Below are 21,302 nucleotides of genomic sequence, written 5' to 3'. Positions count from 1 at the left end.
TTCTTTCTTCCTTTCTTTCTTTCTTTCTTTCTTTCTTTCTTTCTTTCTTTCTTTCTTTCTTTCTTTCTTTCTTTCTTTCTTTCGTTCTTTCTTTCGTTCTTTCTTTCGTTCTTTCTTCTCTTTCTTTCTTTTTCTTTCCTTCTTTCTTTTTCAGCAGTCACTAGTTTCAATTTGGAAGTCCCACGGACAAATGTTGCCAGATCCTTCCACCTTCAGGTAATGTATGTTCCTTCATTAAGATTCAGTTCTGCGCCTTGCAGGAGCTCCCCAGTTCATTTTACTCCAGGTTCTGCTGATCTTTGCAAGCCCCACTCAGGTTGGCTTGCTCGCTGCGGTTTGACTGGTTTTGGATGGCCTGGTTGGAATGGCATGGCTTAGTTTTCCATAGTCTCCCATCCTTCTAGCCCAGGCTTGTTTACAAGGCAGTGGCAATGCCTGTTGAGGCCTGGACTACAAATGCTATGCTGTCACTCCTGCTGCCTTCTATGGGCCAAAGCCAGTCACAGGGCCAGCGCAGATTCAAGCAAAGTGACATTGTAATTCATATAATAACAGGGAAGTATGGAGAACTGGTATAATTTTTAGAATCTATCAATACATGCAACAAGAAGTATAAGAAAATTATTATAGCTAAGAAAAACATAAATTTTGATTGTCATAAGTTTAAAATAATTATTTGGAGCTCTAACATTCCAGTTTTGGTTTCAGTATTTCTTATTCATTTGGAAAGATGAAAGTAAGTAAAAACTGTTTAATCTGTACTTTTAGCATTTCTCATGAGAAACACTTTTCAGAAGTCACTGGTTCCTAGGAACATGAACATTAGTAAAAAGGAAGAAATAATTTCGAGATATGTAATAAAGTGTACTGAAAGGAGGTTTTCATGGAAAAATATAAGTACTTATATTTTGTACAAAACCTATGGTATATTTAATGTGGGTAAACATAAGATTTTCTTTCTCTCTCTGATTTATTTAAAATCCAATTTAAAAATAAATCTTATATGCTTAAAAAGAAAATCGTTTGTAACAAACAGTAAATTATGTGTCACATTAGTTGTACATAAAAAGAATTCTGTAGAAATTCAAAGGGAGATTGTTTAATTAGTCTGTCTGTGTAATTAAGAGAATTTTCTAGTCAGATAAGTAGCATAATCCAAGGCTTGGACAACAAATGCATAGGTCATGGCCAGAGGCTACTGAGAAATCTAATTGGAGTGTGGGAAATTAAAGAAATGGAATAAGGTTGTCTGAAATTCAGATTAATCAAGTTTGAGAAGGTTTAAATGAAAGTTAGAATTGTTAGGCATTTAAATTACCAAAATGTGAAACACTAATAAAATTATTCAGGAGAATTAAATAACAACAACAAAAAAAGGTATTTAAGAATATTTTAGTAGGGTTATTTTTTTAAAAAATAATTTATTTAAACTAAAAAAACAAAAAGCAAGAACAGTTGACCCATTTCTCATCCCCTATCTCCAACTTTGGAAAACACCAATCTCTTCTATGTATATATGAGCTTGGTTTGTTTGTTTGTTTGTTTTAGATTCTACATATAGGAGAGATAATACAGTATTTGTCTTTCTCCATCTGACTTATTTCATTTGGCCTAATGCCTTTGAGGTCCATTCATGTTTTCACAAATGACATGATTTTACGTTTATGGCTGAATAACATTTTATTGTATATTTGTACCACATCTTTATCCATTCATCCATCTATGGATGCACAAATTGTTTCCATATTTTGGCTACTGTAAATAGAGGTGCAATGAACCTAGAGGTGCATATGTCTTTTCGAATTAATGTTTTTGTTTTCTTTGGATAATTACTCAGAAATTAAACTGCTAGATCATATGTCAGTTCTAATTTTAATATTTGAGGAACCTCTATACTGTTTTCCATAATGGTTATACCAATTTATATTCCCACTAACAGTGCACAAGGTTCCCTTTTGTCCAAATTCTAACAACATTTGTTATTTCGTATCTTTTTCATAATAGCCTCCTAACAGGTGTGAGGTGATATCTCTCTGTGGTTTGATTTGCATTTCCCTGATGATTAATGATGTAGAGCATGTTTTTATGTACATGTTGATCATATATATATCTTCTTTGGAAAATATCTATGCAGACATTCTGCCTATTTTTTAAATTGAATTCTTTGTATTTTTGCTATTGAGTTGTATGAGTTCATTATGTATTTTGGATGTTAGTCCCTTATCAGATATATAATTTGCAAATATTTTCTCCCATTTAGGAGGTTGCCATTTCATTTTCTTGATAGTTTCCTTTGCTGCACAGAGACTTTTCTCATTTAATGTAGTCTCAATTGTTTATTTTTGTATTTGTTGCTTTTCCTTTTGGTAACAGATTCAAAAAGTCCTATGACCAAGACCTATGTCAAGGACCTTACTGCCTATTTTTTTTCTTATAAGGAGTCTGAAAGTTTCATGTCTTATGTTCAAGGCTTTAATCCATTTGGAGTTAATTTTTATATATGGTATAAGAAAGTGGTCCAGTTTAACCTTTTGCATGTGGCTGTCCAGTTTTCCAAATGTCATTTATTGAACATTATTTATTGACTGTCCTTTCTCCTTTGTAGATTCTTGGTTCCTTTGTCATAAATTAATGAACCATATATATGAGTTTATTTCTGGGCCTTCTGTTCTATTCCATTTATCTATGAGTCTGTTTTTATGCTAATACCATATTGTTTTAATTACTAAAGCTTTATAATATAATTAGAACTCAAGGAGAATGATACCTCCAGCTTTTTTTGTCTTTCGCAATATTACTTTTACTATTTGGAGTCTTTTATAGTCCCATACAAATTTTAGGAATCTTTCTTCTATTTCTGTGAAAAATGCCATTGATACTTTCATAGGCATTGCATTGAATCTGTATATTACTTTGGGTAGTATGGACATTTTAACAGTATCAATTTTACAATCCATGAGCAAGGACTACCTTTCCAAATATGTTTGTCTTCAATTTCTTTAATCAAAGTGCTATAGTCTGGGGGGGTCCAGGTCTTTTACCTTTGTGGTTAAATTTATTCTGAGGTATTTTATTCTTTTTGATGCACTTGTAAATGGGATTATTTTCTTAATTTCTCTTTCAGAAAGTTACTTATTAGTGTATAGAAATGCAATAGATTTCTGTATAGTTCTTTTATATCATGCAGCTTTACTGAATTCATTTATTAGCTGCAATACTTTTTCAGTGAAGCCTTTATAGTTTTCTATAGATAGTGTCATGACATCTGCAAATAGTGAATGTTTTATTTCTTCCTTCTCAATTTGGTTGCCTTTTATCTCTTTTTCTTATCTGATTGTCGTGGTAGGACTTCCAATACTATATTGAATAAAAATGGTGATAGCGGGCACCTTGTGTTTTTCTGATCTTAGAGGAAAAGCTCTTAGCTTTTCACAGTTAAGTATGACTGTTAGCTATAGGCTTGTCCTATATGGCCTCTATTATGTTGAAGTATATTCCTGTATACCCACTTTATTGAGAGTTTTTATCATCAATAAATGTTGAATTTTGTCAAATGATTTTTCTGCATGTATTGAATTGATCATATGATTTTTATTTTCTGTCTTGTTAATATGGTTTATCATATTGACTGATTTATGGATGTTGAACCATTCTTGCATTCCTAGAATAAATCCCACTTGATCATGGCATATAAGTCTTTTAATGTATTGTTGAATTTGGTTTACTAATATTTTGTTGAGGATTTTTGCATCTGTGTTCATCAGGGATATTGGCCTGTAATTTTCTTTTCTGTGGCATCCTTGTCTGGTTTTGATATCAGGGTGATACTGGCTGTGTAAAATGAGTTTGGAAGAGTTCCTTCCTTTTCTATTTTTTGGAAGAGTTTGAGAAGGATTAGCATTAAGTCTTCTTTGAATTTTTGGTAGAATTCACCAGTGAAGCTGTCTAGTCGTGGACTTTTGTTTGTTGGAGGTTTTTGATTACTCATTTAATCTCCTTACTAATAATTGGTCTGTTCAGATTTTCTATTTCTTCTTAAGTCAGTCTTGGTAGGTTGTATCTATTTGTTGTATATTTCTAAGAATTTATTTCTTCTCGGTTGTCCAATTTGTTGGCATATCATTGCTCATAGAAGTGTTATAGCCCTTTTTATTTCTGTGGTATCAGTTGTAATATCTCCTCTTTCATTTCTGAATTTATTTCAGTCCTCTCTCTTTTTTTCCTAGTGAGTCTATCTAAAGGTATGTTAATTTTGTTTGTCTTTTCAAAGAACCAGCTCTTAGTTTCCTTGATTTTTTTTTCCTATTGTCTTTTTAGTCTCTACTTTATTTTTTTGGTATCACTTTTTTGTTACTTCCTTCCTTGTACTAACTTTGGGTTTCATTCTTCTTTTGCTAGTTCTTTGAGTTGTAAAGTTAGGTTGTTTATTTGAGACTTTTCTTGTTCCTTGAGATAGCCATTTATCACTGTAAATTTCTTCTTACAATTGTTTTTGCAGCATGCCATAAATTTTGATTGTTAAATGTCCATTTGCATTTGTCCCAAGGTATTTTTTCATTTCTCATTTAACTTCTTCTTTGACCCATTGGTTGTTCAGTAGTATGTAGTTCAATTTCCACATATTTGTGAACTTTTCAGTTTTCTCTGAGTAATTTTTTTTTTTTTCTTTTTTTTTTGTGGTATGCGGGCCTCCCTCTGTTGTGGCCTCTCCCGTTGCGGAGCACAGGCTCCGGACGCGCAGGCCCAGTGGCCATGGCTCACGGGCCCAGCCGCTCCGCGGCATGTGGGATCCTCCCAAACCGGGGCGCGAACCCGGTTCCCCTGCATCGGCAGGCGGACGCGCAACCACTGCGCCACCAGGGAAGCCCCTTCTCTGAGTAATTAATATCTAGATTCATACAATTGTGATTTGAAAAAAATGCTTGATATGATTTCAATCCTCTTAAATTTAAGATTTGTTTTGTGGCCAAATGTATATTCTATCTTGGAAAATGTCCCATGTGCTCTTGAGAAGAATGTATATTCTGTTGCTTTTGGATGGAGTGTTCTATAAATATCTGCTAAGTCTATCTGGTCTAATGTGTCATTTAATGCCAATGTTTCTGTAAAGATTTTCTGTCTGGATGTAAATGGGGTATTAAAATCCTATTGACATAACCCATTAATGTAAGTGGGGTATCAAAATTCCCTACTATTATTGTATTGGTGTCTATTTCTCCCATTAGGCCTGTTAATATTTGCTTTGTATATTTAGGTACTCCTATGTTTAGTGTATAAATATTTACAAATGTTATATCTTCTTATTGAATTGACTCCTTTATCATTATGTAACACTTCTTTTTCTCTTATTACAGTCTCTGTTTTAAAGTCTACTTTGTCTTATATTAGTATAGCTACTCCAGCTTTCTTTTAGCTTCCATTTTCATGGATTTTAAAAGTTCAATTCCTTCACTTTCAGTCTGTGTGTCCTTACCTCTGAAGTGAGTCTCTTCTAGGCTGCATATAGATGGATCCAGTTTTTGTTTGTTTGTTTGTTTTGTTTTGTTTTGTTTTAATCCATGCAGTACTTTATTTCTTTTGATTGAAGAATTTAGTCCATTAACATTAAAAGTAATTATTGATAGGTATGTGTTTATTGACATTTTATTAATTGTTTTCTGGCTGTTTTTGTAGTTCCTCTCTGTCCCCTTTTTTCTTCTCTTGATCTTTTCCTTTGTGTTTTGATGACTTTCTTTAGTAGTATGCTTATATTCCTTTCTCTTTATCTTTTGTGTGTTTACTGTAAGTTTTTGCTTTGTGGTTACCATGAGGCTTACATATAACAACTTATATTTATAACAGCTCACTACTGTTACTCTCCCCCCAAATACTATCTTTTTGATGTCACATTTTACATCTTTTTATTTTGTGTATCCCTTAACTAATTATTGTATAATTATAGTTATTTTCACTACTTTTGTCTTTTAACCTTTATACTAGCTTTACAAGTGATTAAACTACTACCTTTACTATATATTTACCATTCCTGTGAGATTTAGTTTTTCATATGTGTTCTTGTTACTAATTAGCACCCTTTCTTTTCAGTTAAAAAAAGTCCCTTTAATATTTCTTGTAAAGCCAGTTTAGTGGTGGTGAACTCCTTTAGTATTTGCTTGTCTGGAAAACTCTTTCCCTCTCTACTTCTGAATGATAACTTGCCAAGTAGAGTATTCTTTGTTGAATTTTTTTTTTCCTTTCAGCACTTTGAATATATTGTGCCACTCCCTTCTGGCCTGTGATGTTTCTGCTGAAAGTCTACTTGTAGTCTTATAGGATTCCCTTGTATGTAACAAATTGTTTTTCTCTTGCTGCTTTTAATATTATCTCCTTGTCTTTAACTTTTGACATTTTAAGTATAACGTGTCTTGGTGTGGGCCTCTTTGGGTTCCTCTTATTTGGAACTGTGGGATTCCTCAATCTGGATGTCTTTCTTTTCCCAGGTTAGAAAAGTTTTTAGCCATTATTTCTTCAAATAAGATTTCTTCCCCTTTCTTTCTCTCCTCTCCTTCTGGGAGCCCTGTGAGGCAAATGTAAGTACATTTGATGTTGTACATAAGTTCCTGAAGCTATTTTCACTACTTTACTTCTTTTTTTTTTCCTTTTTTGGTGCTCTAATTGGGTGAGTTCCACTGCTTTGTCTTTGAGTTGACTGGGCCTTTCTGCTGCTTTATCTACTCTGCTGTTAAAACCTTGAGTGTATTTTTCTGCTCAATTATTGTATTCTTCACCTCTGTGACTTATATTGGGTACTTTCTTATATTTTCCATCTCTTTGTTGAATTTTCACTGTGTTCATCTATTCTTCTCCCTAATTTGGTTGAGTATCATTATATCTATTACTTTTAACTCTTTATCAGGTAAATCATTTATCTCTGTTTTATTAAGGTTTTTTTTCTGAGGTTTTATCTTGTTTTCTCATTTGAAACATGGTCCTCTGTTTCTTCATTTTGCTTAACTCTCTGTTGGTTTCTATCTCATCAATGAAACAACCACCTTTCCAAGTCTTGAAGGATTGGCCTTGTGTAGGAGATGAACCTTGTCATTAAACTCTGCCTCAGCTCTTGATGTTTCCCAAACATCTGTGCTTGTCCTAGCAGGCTATTATATTTTTAATTGCTCCCAGTATTTGAGGATGTGACAAGTCCTGTCAGTGTCTCATACAGGAGAATCTCTGCACATTGATTTAGGCTGGAAGCCAGATTCAGGCAACAATTTTTATAAGTATGCAAATATATACATTCCTGTAGGACTATAAGCATAAGTTCTGCTGTCCACCAGAGCCAGGCAATCTGGAGGTGTCCCTGAGTGGCAGTCACAGAGATCAGGGCTCCAGATGAGTATATATGCTCTTTTCTGGGTGATACTGGTGAGCTGGAGCAAGGCAGAGGGAGAATGCCAAGATGGCATTTGCAGCCTCTGTTCCTTGAGAGCAGGCCAGAGGCCACGAAATATGTGCCAAACCTGAAGACTGCCCCTTAGGTCAAAGCTCCAGGACAAGCAAAGAGGCCTCTTTCACAGAAAGATTGGAGAGTGTGCCTCGGTCCACTGTCTGTGAAGTGCCTTGGAGGTAGTAGCCTGCCAAGAACCGTCTCTATGATTGCCACAGTCCTGTGGGACCCAGGAATGAAAGCTCCCCCAGCCACCAGAGACAGATGATCAAGGGGTATCCCCTGGGCAGAAGTTGCAAAAACCAAGGCACCAGAAATAAAAGCCAGGGCACCAGATGCATGTAAAACTCCCCTCCAGGAGGCATGGGTGCTCTGGATCATGGCAGAGGATGAGCATGAAGACAGTTCCCACCCTCTGAGGTCTCTGGAAGGGATTACAGTCTGCCCCTAGATGAGAGTTTAACTAGAAGCCTGCCCCTTAGGCCATAGTAATGATGATTACCTAATAGACCTCCTTCACAGAAATACTGAGTTCCTGGGTCTGTTACCTTTTGCTGTGCCCTGGGAGTGGTAGCCGTTTAAGAATCCTTTCTCCATTGGTTACAGTCCTGTGAAATGCATGAAAAGAGTCCCACTAGCCACCAGAACGAGGCAATGTAGAGGTGTGCCCTGGCAGCAGTCACAAAATTGGGGTCCCAGGCAGGACTATGAGCTCCTTTCTGGGTGACACCAATTATTACAGTTTGCATAGGACCAGGAACCCAAGTTCCCCTGGACTCCAGAGCCAGGCAGCCAAGAAGCATCCCCTGGGTGCACAAGTAAATATCGGGGCACTAGACCCACGTAAAAGCTCTCTTCTGGGGGATGCTGGTGTTCTGGAGCATAGTAAAGGGAGAGCACAGAGATCACACCAGCCAAGTCTCCATCCCTGGAGAGAGTTCCAGCAGGCTTCTAGATGTGTGTGTTAAATTAGATTCCTGCCCCTCGGGCTGATACTTTAATATAAGAATGAAAGCCTCCCTCACTTTTAGTCTAGATGTGATCAGTTGCCTCTGAGCTGGGCCCTGGGGTGGGTGAATCTGAGTGCATGAGCCCTATAATAGCAGTTTCTCAGATGGCTACAGTCTTGTGGGTTTCAGGATGTGAGCCCTACTGGTTTTCAAAGTTACATGTTTTGGGGACTTATCTCTCAAGTGTATGTCTTAAAAACTGTGGTGCTTGATGTGGGTTTGGAACCCTTCACTCCTCAGGGAGAAGCTCTGGGTTCTGAGTTCCCTCTTATTGTGGGATGCTGTACCAGGGGTGGGGTTTATGGTGAGATTATGTCCCACCTTATCCTATCTACTTCAGTGTGGTTCTCTTCTCATTTGCCTAACATGTAGTTGCCACTCAGCCAGCTTCCAGGTTGTTGTTTTTTTTTAAGAGGAAATATATGTAGGTATAGACTCAGTCTGTTTGTGGGAAGAGGTGAGTTCAGGATCTTCGCACATCACCATCTTGAACTGGAACCATCTAATTTTGTATTTAAATTAGAAGCTAATGAGGCAGAGAGATCAGTTGGATATTGTTTCCATAAATTTTGTAGACTTTGGTATTAAATATTGGGATTACAGTTTTGATGGTGAAATAGAGTGATTTTATTTTGGAACTATCATAAAAAGAGAAATAAGAGGTAAATACTATTGTCAGTAAAGTTACTCCTATGCCTGTCAGTCGTTTAACTGGAACATATCTGCTGAGACTGCAGTGTGTGGAGAATGGTGCCAGCATGGCCTAACTGGGAGAGACACTAACAGGAAGTTGCCTCCAGAGAGAGCAAGACCGTCAATTCTTCCAATTTGAAACCATACTGGGAAGCCCACAAAGAACACAAGCTACTTCCCCTGATAAATCTGTTGGCTTGCTGAAGAGCAAACTGCCTTCCTTGACAGCTTTCTGCCAAAAGTTCATCCAGAAACAAAATATAAACTCCCTTTTCCACAGACTGAATTTTGCCTTTAAAACATTACATTTGCCTATGTCTACAGATATAAACTATATCTAATTGATGTCTTTAGGATGTAAAGATACTCAGCTGCACTCTCACTTAACATCTGTGAATTATTCTTTAACATTGCTGAACAAAATATGGCCAATGATGTTTTCCACAAAAGATACTACCTGGTATTACTCTTATTCCCAAACCCCAATGAATTTTTTAGACCAACTGTAACTCACATTTCCATCAAGCAGTTCAGATTCTTAGTGGTTGGGTGGAGATGGAGGTTTTTCAGGACAGAATTCACTACATGAAGACAGGTACCTATTATATCAAAATACTATAAAAAAAATACATCCCCAATAGTGAGTATCCCAGGGATAGTAAAATATTTATCTATCAATGACATTTTTCTCACATTTATCAATGTTACTCTAGCTATATATAACTGTATATTAAACTGTTTTAACAGCCATATTCTCTCCCTTCTTTGTTATAACTAGAACAATAAAATGCTGACTTTGAGAGTGTTTATTTGATTTAAACATTTAATATTTTATAACATTTTTTCTATAACTTTATTAAGTATTTAGAAAAAGTCAGTGACCAATCTAGGTGTTGTGGACACAAAGATGATAAAGCTCCTGCCTGTGAGCTTCCCACAGTCCTGGTTGGAAGCCTACATCAAAGACCTACCGGGAGTTATGAGAATAGAGATTAGGGGAGGGGGCACTTATGTACGTACAGAAGTGAAAAGAAGCTTCCCAGGAAAGGTGACATTTGAGCTGAGTTTTAAAGAATAAGTAATTTCTCTAGGCAACAGTAGGATAATAATTCTGGATGGAGGAATACTGTATTAAATATTCCTTAAAGCAAGCCACATTTTTCTTGGACATAATATATGTGCACTATGTATAACTATTATAGCTAGTTTTAGCTATTACAGTTAATCTATGTTACCTAAAATATTTAGCCACATCTGGTATTTGGAAATGACTGAGTGGATTGGTAGGAAAAGGTGTGCATTAGGGGAGGGAACATAGGTTTTAGGTATGTGTGAGAAGAAAAGGGAAGAGGCAGATCACTATGGCATGTTTATAGAAGCAAATAGGATGCAGATGTTTTCCAGAGATTTAGCCCTCAAAACATATTCTCTTTGTATGGCCTATGAAAAAGAGAGTATAGAAACTTTCTTGTATGACCTGATGTATATTTTTCTTAGTTAATATAAGCATAGATATATTGGGTTTAAATGAACTGCTTGTTTCAATTGCCAATTATCCCTTTATAATCATTTTCTTAATTTAAGCTCTTGTTATGCAAAACACTATATAGGTTCTTACTGAATTCCTTTTTCTTTTTGGAGGTTAAGAGAATGTATCAGAGTCTTAAGGCATATGCTAAACCTCTACACCTATCCCTCTTTTTAGTTTTACATTTAGGAATTCATGACCAAGCAAATGGTAGCTATGAGAAATATCTACTGTGAACCTAAATTTAATTGTAAACTAGCAACTTAAAACTTTAAATTTATTTTTTATAAAATTCATAAAATGCTTTTTTAAATAAAATTGAAGCATGGATTATATTACTTGATTTTTCTACATGATTTAACAAATACACCTGACTGAATGGTTTCTGATGAAATAAATGTATTTGACCAATTGTTCTGTATTGCTGTCAGATATTAGAAGACACACTTGTTTAATTGTTGGCATATTCTAGATTAAAATAGATTCAATCTCTAAATAAGATTATCTGCTAAAGTGTTACAAACACAGTACAGAGTATCTCCAATTTTCTGATACACAAGGGAAAAATGAAACACAAATAGCCACCATACTACCTATTATTTTATAAAATTTATCAAGATTTCCCCTATTTCCTTTGTTAAGTATACAAGGGGGAGGAGATATGAGGATATATGCATATGAATAGCTGATTCACTTTGTTATAAAGCAGAAACTGACATACCATTGTAAAGCAATTATACGCCAATAAAGATGTTAGAAAAAAAATCATTGTGTTTACTTTATAACTAAGATAAATTAAAACCAACCCCAAAACTCCGAGTGAACTTTTATTTTATAGAAAACTTTTTATCCCCATATTTTATTATTCCCCATCTAACAACTAACTTTCATTCCTTACTTTACAAATTTGCACTGATAATTATAAATGCCTAAACTATCTGCTGTAATACATATCAAAGTGATAGGCACAGCCTAATTGTTTCATATAAATGAAAGGTATTCTGCATAGCATTACACTACTATTAACATTCTTCTTTATGTTTAGTGGCTATCTTAAAATGAAATTGTTTCCTAATTATACCCTAATGCTTTTCTACCTTAATAATTCCATGTTATTAAGGCATGTCTAAAAATGACAGGGGAGTCATTACCAATCTCATTAGTTTTTCTATCACTGAAATTCCATTTCATAAGAGAACTCCTGTATTTTAGGATGCATCCTTAATTTTTTTCCCTTAGCTGATTTTAAATATATAATCACACATTTGGAAGAATAAATGTTTGCAGTTTGAGCCTAGCATCTCTTTACCTTTTGGTGTATTTCATAATCTGCAGCAATGAGTGGGATGCTGGTCATATGAAATATTTTAGATTAATTAGAATAGTTAATGAAAATTTTTGCTTCAGTATGGGACAATGTAGTGAAGTGGTATACCTGCATGAATTTTAAGAGTTGTTTTCATTGGTGAATTATGCAGTGCTTATTGCATGCTGGGAACTGTTGTTTGAATCCAGTAAAAATTAATCATATTAATCAATTGTTAGTTGCTTCATTTGCAACTATTTTCTCCCATTCTGAGGGTTGTCTTTTGGTCTTGTTTATGGTATCCTTTGCTGTGCAAAAGCTTTTAAGTTTCATTAGGTCCCATTTGTTTGTTTTTATTTCCATTTCTCTAGGAGGTGGGTCAAAAAGGATCTTGCTGTGATTTATGTCATAGAGTGTTCTGCCTATGTTTTCCTCTAAGAGTTTGATAGTGTCTGGCCTTACATTTAGGTCTTTAACCCATTTTGAGTTTATTTTTGTGTATGGTGTTAGGGAGTGTTCTAATTTCATACTTTTTTAAAATCATAAACATTTCTTAATCAGAATCAGTCAGTGTTGATTAACATGATAATCAAAAAAGTTAAATTCGTGGATAGAGGCACTGGGAGAAGTATGATCACAAGAAAGGGAAATACATATTTTAGTGGTATGTGAGCAGTTGTTACATGATACACTCTAGCCTTCCTACCTACATATGCCTTTGGATGGCTTCTTCTACACTATAGCAAGGAAGCTCTGTCATATCATCTTTATTTAGTATAGACTATTTTTGGTTCTGGGATTCAGTCAATCATCCAGTCAAAGTGATTCAGGCATTTCTATTTAATTCTAATACGTGGAATACAGAATTTCTGTTCAGTACATGGTGTCAACAAATTTAGGTTGATCCAAGATTATTTTTTTTCACCTTGATCCAACACACTAAGAATTCACTCCCATACATATTCCCTATAATTTGTCTACATTATTAGCTAAATTTTGCAATTCTTTTGATGAGTATGGTAAGTCTGGCTGAGTCAGACTTAGTACCTGAATCCCCTGGGCTTGCATGGTGAGGGAATGAGTTGAATCAGCAGTCTCCTGTCTGAAAACTACCATAGAGGAGGCTATTACCCTTTCTTCAGGCAAGAGTAAAGTAACCACCTCAGGCAAGGGAGGAAGAGCTGCTTCTATTGGCAAAGGCTTGGTAGAATTAAAAGGTTCAAGGTCTTTACCTTCATCAGAATATACACACATACAATCTTGCTCTTTAGGCTCTTTCTTCTTCCCAGTCTATGTCCTATGGTAGTTCCATATTAGTGCTCAGCATTTTTCTATCCTGCTAATTACTAAGTACTGGCATTAATCAGATCAGCCTGGTTGAAAGAAAGCCCACGTTGTTGAACTCAGACATGATCTTTATTTCTAATATCACTTTTAAAATTGTAAGCCCACTGAGTAATAAAATCACTCAGAGAAAAGGCTGATGGACATCCATAAGTTGGGTTACCATATCTACCTGATTTTTGACAATCTTCTGTTTTTGGTGAGCATTCACATGGAACAGACTCAAAGTCCATTCTGGGTGGTTCATCCACATAATTTTTCCTTCATTTACTTGTCGTCAATCTTCTGTTCTTTTCAAATCTGTGAACATCTATATGTGTGCCCCAATAGTCTGTGCTAAGAGTACAGATCTATGATTCATGCTGGAAATTCCTCAAACGCAGAATAAAAACAAAACAAAGCAAACAAACAAAAAAGTAAAACAGATATACCAATCCAAGTGCTGCCCACTGCGGAGTTTTCTTTCCTTAATGTCTGTTGAGGATAACTCAATGGGGCTATGGCAGTTTATTTCCGGTAGGTGTCATGACATCATGAAAAAACAACTGTAAACCATTAAGCTTATCATATTGAAGTCTCTGTGAAGACTTAAGTGGACTAAGGAACTGTTAATCGCATAAAAGAAACACCCTGGGAGTAAGAACCATTTATTCACACAAGTTACTTGTGCTTCTGAGAACCTGCTTGACTTCAATATTGAATGTGACTGTTCTTAGGTGCCAAGTGGCACGTCAGCTTTCTTCCCAGTCTGGCTCAGCCATATACCATTTTTTTGTTTTTGTTTTTACTTTGTGCTCCACCCAAATATGTAATAAATACATAAGAAAATACCTATTTATATTCTCTCATCCCTTATTTGGTACCATCAGAATCTGTCCCTCATTTCAGGATCACCAGTGTAAATAAGCAAAATCGTATAATCCCTTTGGCATGTAACTCTTTTGTTCTTAGGCTTGATTTAGTAATTTACTCCTGGAGCATAACTCATTCTGATTGTAGTTTTTAGTCAGGAATCATAAGGAAAATTGATATCACCTTGCAAAGAAACTACTCCATGTGATGTCCCAATGATCCTCATGGAAAACAGACCAACCTCATATGACAGGAAGGAACATTGCTTCTGCTTGTCAAGAACATCCCACTCTTTCCCAATCTACTGCTCTTATTCCCCATAATAGGCCGGTGTGGCTATGAATTTGATCTATTTTGTGACTCAGCAGTCCACAAAATTAAATTCTGTATCTGATTTTGGTATTTATTGGAAGTAAAGCAGCCATTTAACCCCATATTATTTTTTATTTGTTACATTCCAGTGTATTAGACCCATGCCTTACAATGCACATTATTTCAAATGGACAAGGCAATGATTTAAATAAGGTTTGCACTGCCTGTTATTTACTCTCCAGGCCTCATTTTTCAGTGGTAACTGCATAGCTTCACTACCTCCAAACATTTTTTGGAGTGGATAAATTCTAATTTTGGATAAATAGATCTAGAAGACTTATTGCCCCAAATCACTTCTGGTACCAGATAGTAGATCAAAATATAATTGGTAGTAAATAGCAAAACCTTTCTAGCTATTTTAAAGAGAAAAAAATTTTGGACAAACAGTTGTTTAGTTGGAGGATCTGGAAGGCACTGGCTCAAGGGTTAACTCCAGGGATACAGCGGCTGTGATGCAGAGACCAGGGAGTTTCCTTGAGAAGTCTTGTATCCAACTTTCTGAAAGAATTCTGATGTGTAGAGTTTTTAATAATATTTGCTACAAGTCAGTCATACACTTATTTTTTTCTTAATTTGTTTTCAACAGATTTGTTATAACTTGTGCAGTAAGGTTAGAGAATTTGTGTGTGTCCATTTTTGAACATAATGGAATGTTAAATTTATGAAAACTCAAGACAGAAACTGTAGAATCAAAACTGAACTCACTGGACTATAAATCTGTAAATAGCTACAAGGTAAAAAATTGAATGAAGACACCCTTTTTGTGTCTCAGGAAAATAAGTCCTTGCTTAAAGCCAAAGAAGAAATACATTCAAATACAAAGGACCAGTTTCATGAAAGGCCTACGTTCAAACACAAAGGTATTGTACCAAAGATACATAGAGAAAAGACATTGATCAAAACATAACAGAGAAAGTCATGGAAAAGCTTAGTATATTGAGATAAGGTTAAATTTCTGTTTAAAAATAAAGTTACAACTTACTTCTTTTGATGCCAGTAAGATATTATATAGCAGTATTTCGTCAGGAGAACTGTCATCTTGAAACACTGTATTTCTAAGAGAAAGGAAAGGAACAAAACCAGCTGTTAGAATCATATACTACTCTTTCATAGCAAATAACCAGTAGGTCATTAATTATCTAGTCCTATGGAAATTAAGAAAGAACATAAATAAGAAAGGAGGAAGAGGAGAAAAAGGAGGATGGGGAGAAGAAAGAGAGAGAGAAGAAAGAGACCAGGGAATGGTAATGACAGAGAGATGGTGAGAAAGAAAATCAAGAGAGGAATGTGCCCTGTTCTGATTTGCCTCAGTGGACATTGGGAAGAGGATACGCTTCAGCAGTAGAATGTGTTTTTTTTTTAATCTGAATATTTTAAACAATATTTTTCTTACTTAAGTTATGAAGATTGTCTTTTTCTTTCTCTCACACAGTTAATAACTATAAATTCATGTTCTTTTCCATTGAATTCCCCACAATCCCGAATTGTCCTGGCAAGATTTTGAGTTTGCCTTTGCCAAGTTCTGAAGGTTTCACTTATTCTAGGCTGACATTATGTTAACTTCTTATATTACAGTTCTGACACGATGTTGGTAGTGGTTTATTAGTGGTCACAAAAAGACATGCCCAAGTCCTTACCTCTGGTACTCGTGAATGTGACTTTATTTGGAAATAGGATCTTTGCAGGTGTAATTAAGGTAAGAACCTCAAAATGAGATCATCTTGGATTTAGGGTGGGCAGCGTTATTCACAATAGCCAAAAGCTGGAAGCAACCCATAGGTCCACCAATGAATGAATGAATAAGAAAATGTGGTACATACATACAATGGAATATTTCTCTTCCTTATAAAAAAGGAAAGCCTGTCCTATGCTACAACATGGATGAAATTTGAAGATATTATACTAAGTGAAATAAGCAGTCATAAAAAATACTGTATGATTCCAGTATATCAACCAAACTTATAGAAGCAGAAAGCATGATGGTGGTTGCCAGGGACTTGGTGGTGGGGAGTGGAGGAGGAATGGGGAGACATTCAACAGATACAGAATTTCAGTTTTACAAGATGAAAAGTTCTAGAGGCCTGTTGCACAACAATGTAAATAGAGTTAACACTACTAAACTGTACAGTTAAAAATGGTTGACTGTGATTTTTAAAATTAAAAGTAAATTAAAAATAAACAGGGCTGCCCTGGTGGCGCAGTGGTTGAGAGTCCGCCTGCCGATGCAGGGGATACGGGTTCGTGCCCCGGTCCGGGAGGATCCCACATGCCGCGGAGCGGCTGGGCCCGTGAGCCATGGCTGCTGAGCCTGCGCGTCCGGAGCCTGTGCTCCGCAACGGGAGAGGCCACAGCGGTGGGAGGCCCGCGTACCGCAAAAAAAAATAATAATAATAAATAAATAAATAAACAGATCTAGGGGTCCTATCAGGCCTCTAATACAAACAGAGCAAGGAAAAAAAAAAGAATTCTGTATACTTGGACAACATATTAATTAGTTAATTCCAACTAAATTATTTGTAATTGGCACAATTCATTAGATATTCTAAAGAAAAGACAGAAGGGCACACATGAAAGCAGTGTGAACAGGTGTATCCAAAAACCTTACAATTTTTATATCAGTACCTGATACTTAACTAGATGCAGAAACAGAAACCACTGACTCTGAAGCCAGTCCATAACTCGGCATCTGATGCAACGTGTTATGTTAAACACAGCCATCCGCTGCTGCATCCAGCCTTCCTCCAGGTGATGTGCGCCAACATCGCTACCCTGAGCCGCCTCCCTAGAGCTGTTCCCATCTGACAGGTCTCTAAGTCACAGCGCTTCCCAGCACAACCCGGCTCCTCCTTGTTTATGCACAACTCAGCAGTTTATGCACGATGCAGTATGTGTTGGGCAGCTTGCCGAATGCGTGCCTATTCTTGTCTTGTTTTCAGACAGAACACAGAAACACTGCAACATCCTTTTCTTTATAAACATCACTCATGATTTTCTATTTATCTCTTCTCTTCCAGCCTTGTAAAATATATCTGCTATAACAGCAGGGAGCCTCTGATTGTGATTATGATTGTGACATCATCTGATAACAGGTGTGGGAGTGCTAAGATACTAATAAGAATTCAACTCTTTCAAAATTTTGGAACCAAATGGGCTCCAGGACACATTTTCCTTGCCAGGAAATGAAGTCTTGGAGTCTGAACCTCTGAACAAGTATCGCTGTCACCTACTTCAGGACCTACAGGCATCTGGAATGTGTCTTTCTTATATTTTGGTGACTCTCTTAGCAAAAGTGTTCTGCCACCATGTGCTGTGCAGCATTTGTGTGAGAAACTGCATCTCTAGGTGCTGTAATAACTAGTGCTTAGACACTTTCAAAGGATTTTTATAATGGTCAGAGTTGTTTCAGAAACATTTAGAAAGTGAAAGACTTCACTATTAACTACATGTCAAAGGTAATACTGCAGGATATCTCAATTGTATCATTTTGATAAAAAGCAGTAATGCAATATAAATAGCAACATTGTCTCTATCAAAGGATAAGTCTAGTTTTGAAATTTATTTATGTTGCTACTGAGAATTACAAGACAAGATTTCTACGATTTTATTGTCAATGAGAAATCATCTTATATTTGCTTGGGTTCCACTCATAGGCCAAAACACGGCACAATCTTTTTTTCTCTGTTTTGCCTGTTTGGGGCTAGATTGAATGTTATAGAACATATGAATCCCAAGAAGAAGGAGAATTGACATCAAACTCTTCAATTAGGCCCCACGGAAGCTATTTTAAACAACTTTGGTTTCCAAAGTCAAGAACATGTTAAAATTGTTCAACCGTAGCTTTGGAGAATGTGCTTCTACTTTCTGATGTTGTCAGAGTTGGCTTTTATTAGAATTCTAACCTCACCAGCAAAATGTAGTATTAGTAGGAGCAAAACAATCCAGGAATCAGCAGATTTTTGGCACAGAATGCTGTCAGGATCAGTTACATAATTTGTGGGGCTCAGTGAGAAATGAAACTGTGGAGCACCTTGTTCAAAATGCAGGAAAAATGTGTTGTTCAAGGTACTAACACACAGAGGTTTTCCCATTTTTTCTGTGGTTTCTCTCTGACTTTTCATGGTGTTTCAATTTGCTATTTAATGTCAGTCTAAGTAAAGAAAAATTAATGTTTTAAGTTACATGAATTTTACCATTCATTTTTATCTTGTACAATGCCAGTTTTACATGCAAATACAAGAACATTCTACTCATATGCAGTACCCCCCAAATTACATAACTTGTATGTCTTAGCTTGTACGTATATATGTACACCATTCTTACCCAAACAGTGGAAACACTACACAAAACAAACTCAAGTGTTTTTATTTTATTTCTTTATGCACGCACAGTCAACCACCACCCTCTAGCTTTGGCTTACTGATGATGAGTAAGGAAGAACTGAAGGGGAAAGGAGTGATGGGTTGCGCTATCTTTCCCTTTTCCTTCTATGTCATCAATTTCAGGATAAGTGGTTGGTTAATACAGGGAAGTAATATATGAGTAGGAAAGAATACAGAGGGTTCCTTGGCTATCAGTGTTTCTTAGAACCCCATTGCCTTCGTTGTGAGTTCAAAGTGAGTTCTGTCTCAGGTGGAAAGCATGGCTTCTCGGCATTGTTAGTACCCAGGCTTACTCAGTCCTAGAACTCACGCACACTTACCTTGGACTTGCTTTGAATCTTGCTGAACTCTTTTCCTATGAATCATGGGTCCATAGGAATCCTGTGCTCGTGGGGCCTCCTGAGCACATATGCAAGTCAGATGACAGGGAATGCCTGACGCACATATTGAATGTATCTCCTTTGCTCACAGCTACTCCACTGCCCCATTAGATTCACTTGCAAAACAGCAGTTCTGAGATAAAGAACATTATTAAGACTGTTAAGACAGTGACAGAGCCTTAATCAGGCCTGGGGCCCTTCTCAGTGCATGGCTTTATGCTCTTGCATTTTTACTGGTCACATGCCCATGAATTCAGCCCTAAATGCTGTATTAATGTAAAATGATTCAGGAGTAATTTTATTTTGAAATCACTGCAGCATATGATTTCGACAATAAAAATTAATGTTACTCATAATAATTGTTAGTAGCTCATGTATACAAATGGAAGGAAGGAAGCTTGAGCAGAACACTAGCAGGTAGTTATAAAATAATATAAGTTCAGCTCCTAGGCCTGAGCCTGGCAAGGCGTGGGCACCAGTAATTATTTATTTCACTATTTTTATTATTTAATTGAATCAAGTATATCTTGGCATGGATCATTTTCATTCCTTATTAGTTTTACATTATTGTATACTTTAGAAAATAACCTCTGTTAAATAACAAGATACTAGAGAAAGGCATACACCCCAAATATTAATAATTATTTAACTTTTAAAAAATATAAAGGTTGTCATTGTATTTCTGATTTAATAAGACTTCATTTTAGTTTAATTCTTTTTCTCCCTTTGATTCCAGAATGCTGCATATGTTGCAGTTTAAAAAATACCCATTTACATTGTCTATTCTATTCCTATATATATATTTTTTTCTTTCTAGATGGCCCCTAGCTTTAGGGGAAGGTTACAAATTGTCATTGGAAGGGACCTCTGGTCCTATACTCTTCTCCAAATCCTTGCTGCTATCCACCAGGGATGTAATGAGTCTGCATCTGCCTCTGGGTGTATATAGATCTCCACTCCCAGTGTATGTAACTACCCCCAAATGCCCCTAATTTTGAGATCTCCATGTTTTGGGCTCTTCTTGTCCAAAGCCCAAAACTTTTTAGATACACTTGCCTATGCAGTTTGTCTAAGCCTTTTTCTCCTAATGATGCATTAAAGAACATTTAAGTTTCCTGCAGACCATAACCAGGTCATGAGAAGCAGGAGGTATTATCCTGGACTTTCTCTATGTCTATCCCAGCCATTCCACCTCTCCTGCAATCACTACATACTGGCACTGTGTGTTTTCCAAGATTCTCTTCTCTCAGAGTTTCAAAGGGGAAGCAAATTCTTTCTCATTGGAATGCTCTTGAAAATTATCAGATTTTTCCAATTTTGGCAGAAAAGGGTGGGTGGTGGTCACTGGAATCTCACTCAAGAGAGAAGGATCTTCTCTCAACTAAATTTCCCCAACTAAATTTATCCCTGAAATTCCACTCCCACAGAGGAAGGACTTTTATCTCCTTTTGTGAGAAAAAAAAAAAATGTTCTTATGGCCTTTTGATGATTTGTCCTATTTTATGGCATTTAGGAAAAACTTGCAGTTCAGAAAGAAAGGTCTCATCTCAAGCAGATGGTTTTTGCAGTGGAACACCATGTTATTTTGCCTATAGTCTTTTTACAAGGTTCTATTTTGAAAGACAAATGTAAACACAAGTTTTGTTTCCTTTGCTGGGTTCTACCATTCCAGCAAAGTATTTGATGCCTCTTGTTTGGAGCTGTGAGGAAGCAAAAATAGCAAATTCCATTTACAAGTATGAATCCATTACACTTTTTGAGCATTGATCAAGTTGCCTTAATATTTTTCTTAGATTAAACTTTAGACAAGTTTGTTTCTGACTATAGATCACTGACCTCTCTTTTTTTAGAGCATTTACTTTTAGAAAACTTGTAAATGTTCATTCTTTCTCTGCCCCTTTTAAATATATGTAACATTTCTTCTAGCTACTTTCCAGTTTTACAACCCAAGACTGTCTTTTGCAAGAACCTGAAATCATGTCTTTGAAATGTAAATATTAAAGGATGTAGCA

General features: G+C 36.1%; 1 long non-coding RNA gene across 1 annotated transcript in view; it reads left to right on the top strand.

Moving 5' to 3' along the window:
• Positions 1-21,302, top strand: part of LOC114486611 (uncharacterized) — a 108,384-nt gene that overhangs the window by 22,167 nt on the left and 64,915 nt on the right. Inside the window, exon 2 of the long non-coding RNA XR_008617873.1 lies at positions 155-216. This is a non-coding gene — a long non-coding RNA (uncharacterized lncRNA). The remainder of the gene's footprint in view (positions 1-154; positions 217-21,302) is intronic.

This window comes from Physeter macrocephalus, chromosome 7 (assembly GCF_002837175.3).
Source record: "Physeter macrocephalus isolate SW-GA chromosome 7, ASM283717v5, whole genome shotgun sequence".
Taxonomy (NCBI): Eukaryota; Metazoa; Chordata; class Mammalia; order Artiodactyla; family Physeteridae; genus Physeter; species Physeter macrocephalus.
The sequence above is the reverse complement of the archived record's forward strand: the minus strand, read 5'-3'. Positions and strand labels throughout refer to the sequence as shown.